Source organism: Protopterus annectens, chromosome 4.part1, assembly GCF_019279795.1.
Source record: "Protopterus annectens isolate FY-2018-M chromosome 4.part1, PAN1.0, whole genome shotgun sequence".
NCBI classification, from domain to species: Eukaryota; Metazoa; Chordata; order Ceratodontiformes; family Protopteridae; genus Protopterus; species Protopterus annectens.
The window spans coordinates 878062999-878076011 of NC_056734.1; positions in this window are offsets into that span (position 1 = coordinate 878062999).

Here is a 13013-nt window from a genome sequence, read left to right on the forward strand (position 1 = left end):
GATTCCATAAAGGGATCGTGCATTTTTTTTTTTTTTTTGGAAAATGTTTCAGAATACTTGTTGAACATATACAAGCATTGTTTTATTGACAGGACAGTGTACACTATGTGTCATGTAAATGCCAAATAAATTCATGCCAGGAAGACAAGGAGTCCTGTAGGAAGTATTAGCATGGTTGTATGAAGAGAAGGACAGACTATATATTGGGAGGGATTTTGGTCTGTAAAGTAGATTATTTGTTTTGATTGCATGGGGGAACTGTTATGATGTTTGTCAGATATTCAAGAGGTAACAGGAGAGTATATACAGTGACTGGAGGTAATATTAGGTGATGCATATGAAGCGAGGTGTGCTGTTAATATTAATTTTTTTGTTGGAGTTGGGTATGTGGGTTAATGTCAGATGATAGACAAGTTATGCTGTGGGGAAAGCAACTGTGTGTGCTGTATTACATTTGGGGTATGGGATGAGGATGATGTATTTATTTGTTATGAAAGTTGATTAATTAATGTTTTATTTAGTTAATGAAATTATAAAGTGGATATAAGGTATTCTAGGTGTGACTTTAAGTATAAACATGTTAATTTTAAATGTTGATTAAGTATTTTAGAGTATTGCTTTAAATTTTTACGAGAAATGTGTTGGCTTTTTTTTAAAAATTAATTTCTTTGGTATATCGCATATTTACAAATATTTATTTACTTTCATTTGGAATACACACACACACACACACACACACACACACACACACACACATATACATATATATATATATATATATATATATATATATATATGGATATATAGATATATGAGTGTAGGGAATCTGGAACTGCAGTTAAACATATTTGATTATCTATATCATATTAATATTGATTTCAGGGGATACAGCTGATAAGAAATGATGCTTATTTAAGTAGGTTGTAAAACAAAATAACTAACAGTGGGCATGGAAGTAGGAGTAGGGATGGTGGATAGCTGAGGAATGGGGTGTTAATATCAAAGGTGGTCAGACCTCATGAAATAACTTGAATCAATCAGTATTTGTCTGGTAAGGGCAAAGCTAGTCATACCTCCTGCATTATTAGCATGCTTCATTCAGTCTGCACACGTGCAGTACAGCAACAAAATGTACAGGCTGGCAGTGTTAAGATTTAAGAAAGCTACCTTCTGAAATCAATTCCAAACACTGTGTCCATATTAAACTGCAATTGATATGAAACAGGAACTCACAAGGAAATAAACATACAGTGCAGCGGTAATACAGTAAAAGAGAATGGATGAGGCAGAAAACAGAAAGCAGAAATTATTGGGGGTACTATATCCAGGTCAAGTACTGGGAGAAGGCTGAATAAAGTCAGCAACCTGCACAAGGGCAAAGCATCATTACAAAATTCATATCTCTTATAAACAGTAACAAACTGATGTGGAGTTCAGTCGGTACTAGATGGAGATCCAAGACAACAGGAAGGGGACCACTCCCACAGAAATAAAAGGAGGATCAATCCACAGTCTGTGAAGGTGTGCAGAACACATACAAGGAAAGATTTCCTAGCATGCAAAAAAAATCTTCTTTACTTTGACAATGCAGTCATCCAAGGTCTGCAGAAAGCCAAGGAGGCTCAAACCTCATACTGCGAAAGCATGCAGTGCTAGTGAAGGAAGAAGTTTCCAAGGAGGTAATAAACTCCCACGTACTGTCATTATACTAGCATTTAAGGTCTAGAGAAAGCTAAAGGAGTTCAAACTGCACTCTAAGAAAAGTGCATAACGGTTGCAGGAAAAGATTTAAGGCAATAAAATATATACTTTTACTGCTGATATGTAGGCATGGAAGGTCTACAGAAAGGCCAGGAGGCATTCTTGAGCATGTAAATTAATCAATGTGCTCCAAGACTATGCCCTACTGTATGCAACAGAGAGCAAGACAGCAAGCTTCTCTTAAAGTCTTATTCATTTTGAGAACTTTATGGATCTAAACTAGAGATGTGAAATCAGGTTCTAGTCATGGTGCTGAATACTGCACAACTTCAACTCACCAAGACAGGATAACAGGTAAGCAAGCTGCCAAAACTTTTTTGCTAGATGCAATGCTCTTCATTAATCAAAACACTGTTACACACATTATCATGCAAGAACCAGGGCAGTCTTAATCATTGCTACCATTTTGGCATCTTAACTGTAAGCGGGGGTCCATAAAATAGTCTTCCATTTATTTCTGCATAAATATATGTATTAAAGTGTGTGTGTATGTATATGTTTATATCCGAGTGTCATATGTATTGGTTGACCAGTGCTTTGGTCAACAGCCAGAACTGCTGGGCTGTTTGTTCATTAACCTGGTTTATCAAATTAATGTTCTGTCAGATGTGTATTTTGTCATAACAGGTAGGTGGGAAGTATGCTAGGGATGTGTGTGTGTGTGTGTGTGTGTGTGTGTGTGTGTGTGTGTGTGTGTGTGTGTGTGTGTGTGTGTGTGTGTGTGTGCATATATGAACATGTGTGGGTTAGGGTTAGAGTAAGGGTTAGGTTAGCAGATAGATTAAGTTTGTGGGCTCTTCTGAGTCTTTATGGTTAAGGGTTAGGTTAGGGGACAGAGAGTGTGAGTGTGTGTGTGTGTGTGTGTGTGTGTGTGTGTGTGTGTGTGTGTGTGTGTGTGTGTGTGTGCACATCCAATGTTTTTTTTATTTTAGTCTGTTTATTCTTTGTTACATTGTTTTCTTCTGGCACATATGTAAAAGCAATTTCTGCTTCGTAATAATTTTGACAAAATATTTATCATCATCAAAATTGGAAAAAATTTAAAAAAATAATGCTCATTAACGGAAAAGCAATAATCATAAAATGTGTTGGCTGCAATGAATATGTGATGCACAGATGAATTTGTAGGTTTTAGCTACTAGTTTTATACATTCAACTATGTCTGGGAGACAAATATTCAAAATACATCTTAGGAACAGTTAGTGAAATACTGTTGTGAACCGCAGCATGGGAATAAGTCAAATAATAAATATAAGAGGAGATAAAATCAAATCATCACCACCGTGAAGCTGGAAAACACCTATGTCAGAATCTGAACTAGATCACAACTAACCCAAAATGTAATAAAAGAGGATCATAAAGAGAATTAGCCCTCCAGTTTGTGCCTGATATCACTGTCTTTCATTTGTTTTCTGAAAAGAGATTACTGATCAGGAAGCCAGGACTGATGATGGTGTATTTCCCCAAATCTGTTCTTTTTTAGATTAAACAAGAGGCATGTGGGCCACATCACCCACATAGGCATTATATGGACTTTGATCTCCTATAAAAAATGCTTTTTTAGTCTTAACAGAGCACGACTTCCTGATTGGTAACCTTTTCTTTGTGTCAAAATGAAACCACTCAACTGAGTCCTGATTTCTACAACCACATTCCTTATTTATTTATTTATTTAACATTTGACTTACCAGGAAAGTCTGACTGGGTTCAGTGAGACCCATTTTCAGCAGATGCCCTTGGAGAAAAGCTCCAAATACATGTAAAAAGAAATATTAATGTAGAAATTAAGACAATAAAGACAATAAAAGTATATAATAAATCAGAAGAAAACTATTTTTACAAGTAGAAGCTAGTACAATAAATATAATACATTATTGTAGGAGGAAAATTAGACTATGACACACTAGTTATATTTTGAAAGTAGTCACAAAGAATAGAACAAAGAAAAACAAACATAAAACTTATTAGAATAACAATAGTAATGCTAAAGTAAATAAACTGAAGTACCATTTATAATACCATGCATAACATAATATTCAGGAAAACAACAGCCTTCAGTATCACCGAAAAAAATATGCAGTGAAAAAACACAAGATCCTAATTAGATAACTGCAGTTTTAATATGTAATATATGGATTTCAAAGTCTTTTCAGCAATATGGTAAGCCAGGTTTACATTGTAAAAGGCTATCGATATCCTCAGGTTATTTACAGAACAATATAACTACAATGTATTAAATAAAAACTAATTACTCATTAACCTTATACTTTTCTCTGTACTGATACTAGAAAACAAAATGCTCAAACAAAAAGCAAAGAAACCATAGAACACATTCCATCAGTAAGAAAAGTAAGCTTATCTGTAGTTTAAAACCATACAAACAAAAGTGAAAAACAGACAATGAGAAAAAAGTGCAATATATAAACGTGAGAAGATTAAAAAGAAATTTGGAAACAAAAATACAGCTACGCAAACCCATAACAACACAGACATATTACTTTTTAATATTTTTCCCACACCCAAGAATTTTCTGTGTTGTGGAAATGTAAAAAAGACAACCAATGAATGGCAGGAATAACGGCAGTTCTGGAGTAGGTCGTGCAACATTTACTTACTTGTGTTACTTTTTGGCCACTTGGGCTTTGCCCAGTTCACATTAAAATATTGACTAGTCCTTTAATAATCTCTCACACTTTCAAAAGAAATGTAGATAATGCAACTCATTTATCAAGTTCCATATTAACCCTATACTTACTTTGTGAATGATCCATTCATTATAGGCCAGATTCCAAAAGAGTTTAACTCAGCATTGTCTGCCCTGATTCTGAAAGCCTTGTCCACAGTATAAGTTAGTTATTTTGGTGTAAGGTCTGTCTATAAACAGGCTTACACTGAAGGCCATATTCCAAAACACCTGATCTCAGTCTGCTCTCTTTTGAAATCGTGCCATATATATCAAAACAAAAGCTACAGATATGTGGAAAAGCAAAGTAACTTTATTAAATACTTCTCTAACAAGCCAGCATCTTAAGCATTGCATTCAAGGGTTAAAAGCAAGTAGTATAAAAAAACGATGATAGCAGTACATATTCTAATGTTATAATCCAATCAAGTACTAGAGATAATACATTGCTAGAGTAATTGATCAGTTGTCCTCAATCTGTAGGGAAAATGCAGAATAGGAATATAGCAGAGCATAGCCATATCTAAAATATGTATAGATATGTAAAAGATGTAAACACACACACACACACACACACACACACACACACACACACACACACACACACACACACACACACACAAACACATAGACATACTCATCTATATTGGTTCACAAATATGCACCCAGTAAAAAGTAACTAAAAATACGCTTATAACAAAAAATCCTATCTAATCTAGTACAGACAAATACTTAAGGAACACCTGTCATATCTATTATTTTGAAAGTTCATTGCTAATCCTTAAAGACATAAGATCTCATAGTTAAAACAAAACTGAACTTTATATTTTAGCATAATATATCTGAACAATGAAACATAACTATGTTTTTTTAATTATAATGCATGGCAAAACAATTCAGAAGCTGTTCATTTCCCTGATGAACTCATTAAAATATTGGGTTGCAGGATTGGCGAGAACATTTCCTTAGATTCAGAAAGATTCTGTCTGCCTACACTGAAGGGCTATTGTGGGATGGACAATTAATGTGGCAGAGATAATCTCTGATTAAGAGGTATGGTAAAGCCACACAGATAAACACTTCATTACTTTTTTGAATTATGGCACTTGCCTGGAGAAAATCATAGTGAAACAGCGGTGTGTGAAGCAGTATGGCTTCCAATGCTGTAGAAACCTTCTGAGATAAAGCATCCAATCATGGATATATTCCCTTCTATTTTATTTATGTACAATTTGAATTGCATTTAGTTTTGCCATTAAAGAGTATTTACCACAGATATCATCAGCATTGTTAAAAAAGGCATAGTTAGATGTTTGACATTTATTTGGAAGTCTGGTAGTATAACTGCTCCATTTGCAGTCTAACACAAAGAATACTTTTCTTGTTTGACTTTAACTTGTTGGCTAAATGGAGTATAGTTCTTCAAGATGGTTGGGAACTGTAGCCCTGATTAGATGTTAAATAAAAGCAACAATTAACTGTTTTGCATTTTTTGAAGATTAAATAAATATTGGACAAGTCATATTCTAGTTGTGGCATTTCCATTCTCTTTCCAATTGTCTTAATGGCATAAGGGTCCAGAAACTGCCTAGTAATCCTAGATTGTAGCAGGATGATATGAGTTCCCATATATAACATTGGGTCCATCCACATTTATACTTACTTGAAGGGGATGCTTTTTTTTTCTGGAAAGTATCCCTGTTGTATCCATAGTTTACCAGTCAGGAGGCATCCATATTTTTCTGAATGAAATATGAAACGTTACTGATTTTGATTTTTACAGATTACTGATAAGATGTTTGGTAGATGACCAGCTGGAAAGACTATAGCATCTGACTGCAGGCCAGAATTTACGATCCACTGTTTCCACAAGCTTCAGAGCTTAGTTCACTGTTCACAATCAATGAAAGTTCATAACAGATAGATGAAGTGCACAGAATATGTAACCATTGTATTTAAAAGTTCAAAAACATGAAAACAATATAATTTTCCTAAGGGGGGATCTAAAGCACCATAATTCAAAATTAAACTTAGAAAGTTAAACAAAGAACTTAAAACAAAATTGTATCTTCTAATGCCTAGAAAGAATTCAAACTTTCCTCCTCAGCCAAATACAAGTGCTTCTTCAGCTATATTTAATACCTTAGAAAGAACACCAAATATTGCTCTAATGTGATACATAATGATTTTCCTTAGTTTGCCTTGAATAAATAGCATGGCCTGTTAGCAGACAAAGTCTTTCATGCAGCTCCACCTAACTGACATATGCATGACTCCTCAAAAGTTTCCTCACCAAACCCTACCCCTCAAAAAGAACTAAAGTCTCTTGGAAGTAAAAAACAAATAATAACTCAATGGGGCCCAGCAATTTACTAGGGTGTGTCTTTGGCAGCATGAAACATCACCTTTGGCCCAACAATTCACTGGGGTGTGTCTTTGGCAGCATGAAACATTACCTTTGGTCCAACAGTTTACTGGGGTGTTTCTTTGGCAACATGAAACATTGCCTTTCTGACCTGCTGCAAAATCTGTTCAACATCAGCCTGTCATCAGGCTTTGCTGTCTGAGGCTTGGAGAACTGCAGTGGTCATTCCCCTACACAAAGAAAAGAACCCTACAGTGATCCTGTCAATTATAAACCCATAAATTCACTAGTTTTATATGTAGTTCAATGGAATGCCTCATTTTTGACCTCATATGCATGGCCAGTGGAAGCTAGAACCTTGACTAAAAACATGTTGGTTTTTGTGAAGGTAAATCTGGCCTGCTTAACCTAACTGTTAATTGTTGCTAAGGCCCTGGATGAAGACAAATCAGTACACACAGGTTGACACAACCTAGTAGTATTGGAAAAGTTAGAAAACCTAATTTCTCTGGTAAACTAAGTACTGGAACATGCTGTGCATTTAAAGGCAGACTTTATTCATTATCTGTAGGCTTTGAATTAATACAATACCATTTCTCACTCAGGAATCAGAGATAAACTTATCAATCTTAATGGAAACCCTTATACTGCCCAATAGATATTGAACTGGCTCACAGACAGAAGCCAGCAAATGAAGACTGAAGGCACACTGTTCCCTAAATCTCTTGTAAGCAGTAATATCACTTAGGCTCATTACCAGGACTGCTCCTGTCTGCTGTTTACGTCTCTGACATCCAAACTGATGTCAGTGGTCTTTGCTGACCAAGTCCCTTGGGGACTCCCACATTCTATAAGAAGATATTACAAACATTAACAAATGGTGCCATAATGATGGTCGCAAGCTAAGTGATAAAAAAGGGATGTATAATAAGGTTTAGTAAACATGTGCTTGCTACTACAACAATAATGGCATCTCTCCTTCTCAATATATGATTTTCAGAGACCTGGCCATATCTGTTAAGAATTGCTCTCCTTTGACCACTGCGTCTGTGCAGTTGTAAGGAATTCCATCTGTTTAGCCAACCTGATTCTAATGACATTTTCTTCATGTCTAAGAATGGTATTCTACCTCTCTATCCTTGCCTTATTTGGCCCATAGGAAAACAGATTGCTGCTATTTGCATGTACCTATCCAAATATATACCCCAACTCAAAGTCTTCTAATGCTTCCTCAAAAAGAAACTCAACTGCCATAGTTTCCTCACTTGTGTAAAAAGTCTTATCTCTCTTCTCTGTCTCATACAGTCTCCATAGGGGCAGCCTGTGATTGGTCTACAAGGTCTAAAATGACCCTGTCCTGAAACATCTGGTCTGGTAGTGCAGCAGTGAAGTTATTTATTTTTGACTTCTCGTTACTTGGTATTTTCTTTTATGTTAAAAACAGTGCTTTTCCCAGTTCTTAGCCTGCCTGCACTGCGAATGTCTCAGCAGATCTGAGTTTTAAGGCATTTGGCAGGCAATGGCTAAAACCTGTCTTTTTTTTTTTTTTGCTCTGTGAAGTGAAGCAAGAGCATGTAAGAAGAATAGCCTGAAGGGGGATTTATGTGAAGACTAGTTGTAGCTGCAAGTTGTTCCTGCAGTACTGGAAAAGTTAGACAATGTCATATCTTTGGTAACCAAATATAAAAGCAGAGCAGAGCCATGTACAGGCTCTGGATGAATGTGTAACACATATGGTGGACATTGGAGGAGGCAACACCCCTGATTCAGAGCAAGTGGGGAAGAACAGTAGGGCCCTGGCTGTAGTCAATACAGAAATCCCTAAGGTTTGGGAAAATAAGAGGACTTAGAAAACTATCAAAGTAGATGAGTCAACAGTTTTCAGCCTGCTGGGCTAATGGAGGGCATAGATCTTGAAGGTTTGGCATCTTTCTTGGAGAAACATCTTGAAAATGTTCTGGATCTTCTGCCCTTCAGGTCAATCAGAATTAAGAGGACTCACAGATTGCTAAGACCCCCTCCCCCTGGTTCTAAGGATTCATCACCAAGGCAGACTATTTTAAGTTTTTGAGTTCAGCTGACAAGCGTTATATCAAATGGTGAGCTAAGGAAGATACGCATTTTATTAATTATTGTCACTAAATGTATCTGTTTCAATTCTATCAATGCTAAATGATGAGAAAGCAATGTGATTTTGCATCAGTTTGCTCCCTATGCTACCAAAACTGAATGTTCACATATTTCATATACCAATCATTCAGATCAGATGCAAAAATAAAAATATATTTTCTCCTTCTCAAACTCTACTGGACTTTTTTAAAGACCAAATTGCTAAATACTGCACTTCCAAATGAGTCTCCAGCCAATCAGTACATGAACTTGCACAATTCTGCCGAACCTATAGGATCTGAAAGGCATAGATTGTCAGATGATTCTCATAAATTTGTAGCTATTTCTCTCTCACAACTGCAATGCACCCATCAAAAAGATGTGTCTCAGAATGCAGCTGATACTTCACCTAGTCTGAGTGACAAAGTTTGGAGACCATACAGTACGAATTTGTTTCCTGAGGACCTCCCTGTAGTTTGCTACATGACAGCAGTTTGAGGATAATGATGGAAGTAATGTAGTCAGTGGACAACATCATGGTAACAATGTAGAGGGAAGTGTAAATTAAGCACATGGGGCCTCAGGCCCACTACATACTAAAAGGGGAGTCTAGAAATACATTAACAAAGTAAATGGCAAAAAGTTGAAATGATGTAGGGCATTAAGGGAATGTCGTAATTCTGTGAGGAAGATGGAACACAGTGTTCTGTCCTCTTTGATGTAGACACTTCCTGCAACAATCTTTTGAGTAATACTTATGTTTCAGCTTACAGTAATTTAGCAATTAAGATGAGTGTTTTTGTGTGCACACAATATTGATGGGAATCCAGTATTCTGCCAATATACATAGTGCCTAGAATTTTGCAGACAGGCAGTTGCTCCTACTTTGGTTGTTCAATCTTAATACTAAATATGTCTAAATGAGTTTTGCTTAATGCAAGAGGACTTAATTCCTTGATTTAATGTACTGCTATCATACAATTTGTATTAACATTTAAAGCTGATGTTTGTTTTCAAGAGGCAGATTGTTAAGAAAGCATGCTAGGGAATTTCAGAACACACTAAGTATAATCTCATTTATTTTTGGTTGTAAGGAAAAAGCTAGTGTGACAGTATGTCAGGCAATATTTGGGATGGAAATTGATGAAATTAATAAAATAGGACAGGATAGGGGGCTGTGATCTACAATTAATACACCATGTGGTAGATTGATTACAGGTAAAGAAACACACAGGTAACATTCTTTCCCACTTTTTTACTTTTTTTTCTGTTTTTGCCTCTATCAGTCCTCCATGCAGTGAGACAGACATTAAATTAATTGCTGAGCACTTTAACAGAACACACGACACTGTTTGTAACAAGACTGTACCCCATAGTGAAAGACTAATTAGGTCCCAACAAATTTTTCACAGTGTGATGCATGAATGGGACATAACTGACTCCTGACTGCTACTATAACCTGGAAATACTTTCTCTTCCTTTAATACTATTATTACTGTATCAGAGACAGGTATAACTACTGTTTAGTCTGAACTGGAGATTTAGCTGAACTCCAAACTGTAGATATGTTATTATCTCCATGTTCAGATCACTTAGTGACGTCTTTAGAACTAGCCCCTTAAAGGCCAAGAACAGGAAGTTGTGTCAGATTATACGGGCATTTACAGCCCAGAGTGGATCCACCTGTTATCTAATCCACTTGATATTAACTCCATTTTTCAAGATTACTACCATTTTGTTTTGTTTGTTTGTGTGTGTGTGTGTGTGTGTGTGTGTGTGTGTGTGTGTGTGTGTGTGTGTGTGCGTGTGTGTGTGCGTGTGTGTGTGTGTCTGTGTTTGTTTTGTTTTTTAAGAGAAGCTTCCATCTTATGACTGACCAAAACAAGAACAGGATTTCTTGTGCAGCTCTGGCATCCCTACATTATCTAGATTCCATCAAACACATTTGGCAAGATCATTTAACCTGGTTGAAGCCCTCCGTTGCAATATGAAATCCTGTGTGTGGAAGGCTACAGGTTTCGACAGCCCGAATACAGAGGTATACAAACTGTTTGTAGATGGTCTTAAACTCCTTGTGCAGTCTCTTTTTAGCCCTTTTTTCAGGAAGGAGTGGTCAACCCTTCCTCTCTAGGGTCAAGTAGTGCTGTCTTACTTGAACTAAGTAAGGATACTAGTAACATTCAAAACTGCTGCCCTATCTCTTTCCTAAGCTGTGGCATCAAAATGTATAACTGTATCTTAGCAGACAGATTGTTTGTGAAACTACTTTTTATTAATTATTTTATTTTACATTTGTTGATCGGGAAAGTCCGACTGGATGCATGTCCATTTTCAATGGAGGCCCGGGGAGAAAAGCTCCACAGTTAAATTTTAAGGAAAATATAAGGTGTATACAGAAGCATTCAAATTTACATGGTACCAAACTTAACACTGACTATCAACATAGCATTGAAGCTTAAGATTTAAAATATTTACATAGATTGAACACATATTTTACAGTTTTAGGTTGAGGCATTACATACTGGTGAACATTGTTAGTAGAGGTTGCATTTTTTTGCTTTATACAGTTGACTTGTGAGCAAGTTAGCCACAGTAGGGAGTATAGCAACAAAGAGAGCAAATAGACATAGTAGGGAGTATAGTAGCAGGAGAAGAGACAGAGATGGGAAATTGGATAACAGATTAAGTAAGAAAAGCAGGAGGAGTAAGTAGCTTAAGTATAGAGTAAGAGTAGAGGTGTAAAAAGACAAGTGTAGTGGATAGATAACAGTGTCCTAGCAGTGCCATATGGGTATTGACTAAGGGGTTAGAATTAGAGGTGGAACAGGAAGGAAGCTAGAGAAGTTGCATTCTTTTGGTGATGAAGCTGAAGTCAGAGGGCAAGAGTAAGGTAAGAGGGTGGTGGGGGTCAGCCAGGTGGGGAACATGTGCATATCCATGTGTGCTTTAGGTATTCTTTCAGGAGTCTTTTAAAATGTAACCTTTGAGCCTGCTGAGTTAATAGCAGTAGATAGGGTGTTCCAAATTTTGCCTATGTAGTTAGGGAAGAGGGATTGCCCTGCTGTGTTATTGGTCTTGGTGACCTTGATTAATTTTTTGTCACTAGAGCGAAGTTGTCTAGTTCTAGCTTGTAGTTCTAGTATAATGGCCAGAGCTGGAGTTTTGTCTGGGAGTAGTAGGAGATTATGGGCAAACGAAAGTTGATAATTTAGGAGATTATGGAATTCAAGACAGCCAGGTTGTTTTAGGGAATGGCAGTGGTGGGCTCGGTAGGGGGCACCAGTAGCAAATTTTGCAATTTGATTGTAACAGGTGTCGAGTTTGACAATTTTGGTTTTGGTTAAGTTGGTGAAAATGGGTGAGGCATAAAGTAATGCAGAAAGGAGGTGAGTTTGAACAACTGTTATCCTAGCAGGTTGTGTTAGAAATGGTTTATTTTATATAGACTGCCCAGTTTTTTGTTGATATTTTTAATGGTTTGATTTATATGCTGATCAATGGTCACTCCTAGCAATTTAGTGTGAGTATCTGGGGAGATGACAGTCCCATCCCTGGACATAATATTAAATGGGCTGGGTATTGTGGCAGATTTGTTAGGTGCAAATAGCAACAGTTAGTTTGTTTTTTTTGGGATTTAGTATTAGGTTTTTGTTAAGAAACCTTTCAGTGGTATGGAAGGCTTTTTGGATTATAGACAGGAGTTTCTGAGGATCATTGGCTGAACAAACAAGTGTTGAGTCATCAGCGTATTGTATAACTGTTGCATCTTGACAGATGCTGTGGAGGTTATTGGTGAAAATGGATAATAGGAAGGGACCTAAAATGTAATTTTGTGGAACTCCTGTGGTGATGGGTAGCAGTGTGGATAGGTTGTTATCCCACCAAACTGCTTGTTGTCTTCCTTGTAAATAGTTTTGAAACCAAGATAATGCTTGGTTACTAAGGCCAAGGTCAGTAAGTGCTTGTACTAGTTTAAAATGGTAGACCATATCAAAGCCCTTTGATAGGTCCAAGAATATGGCAGACCTTAGATTTCCTGTGTGGGGTTGTTTTGGTTAATAAGGTTTGTAAAAGAGAGTAGGGGGGGGTGGTTGT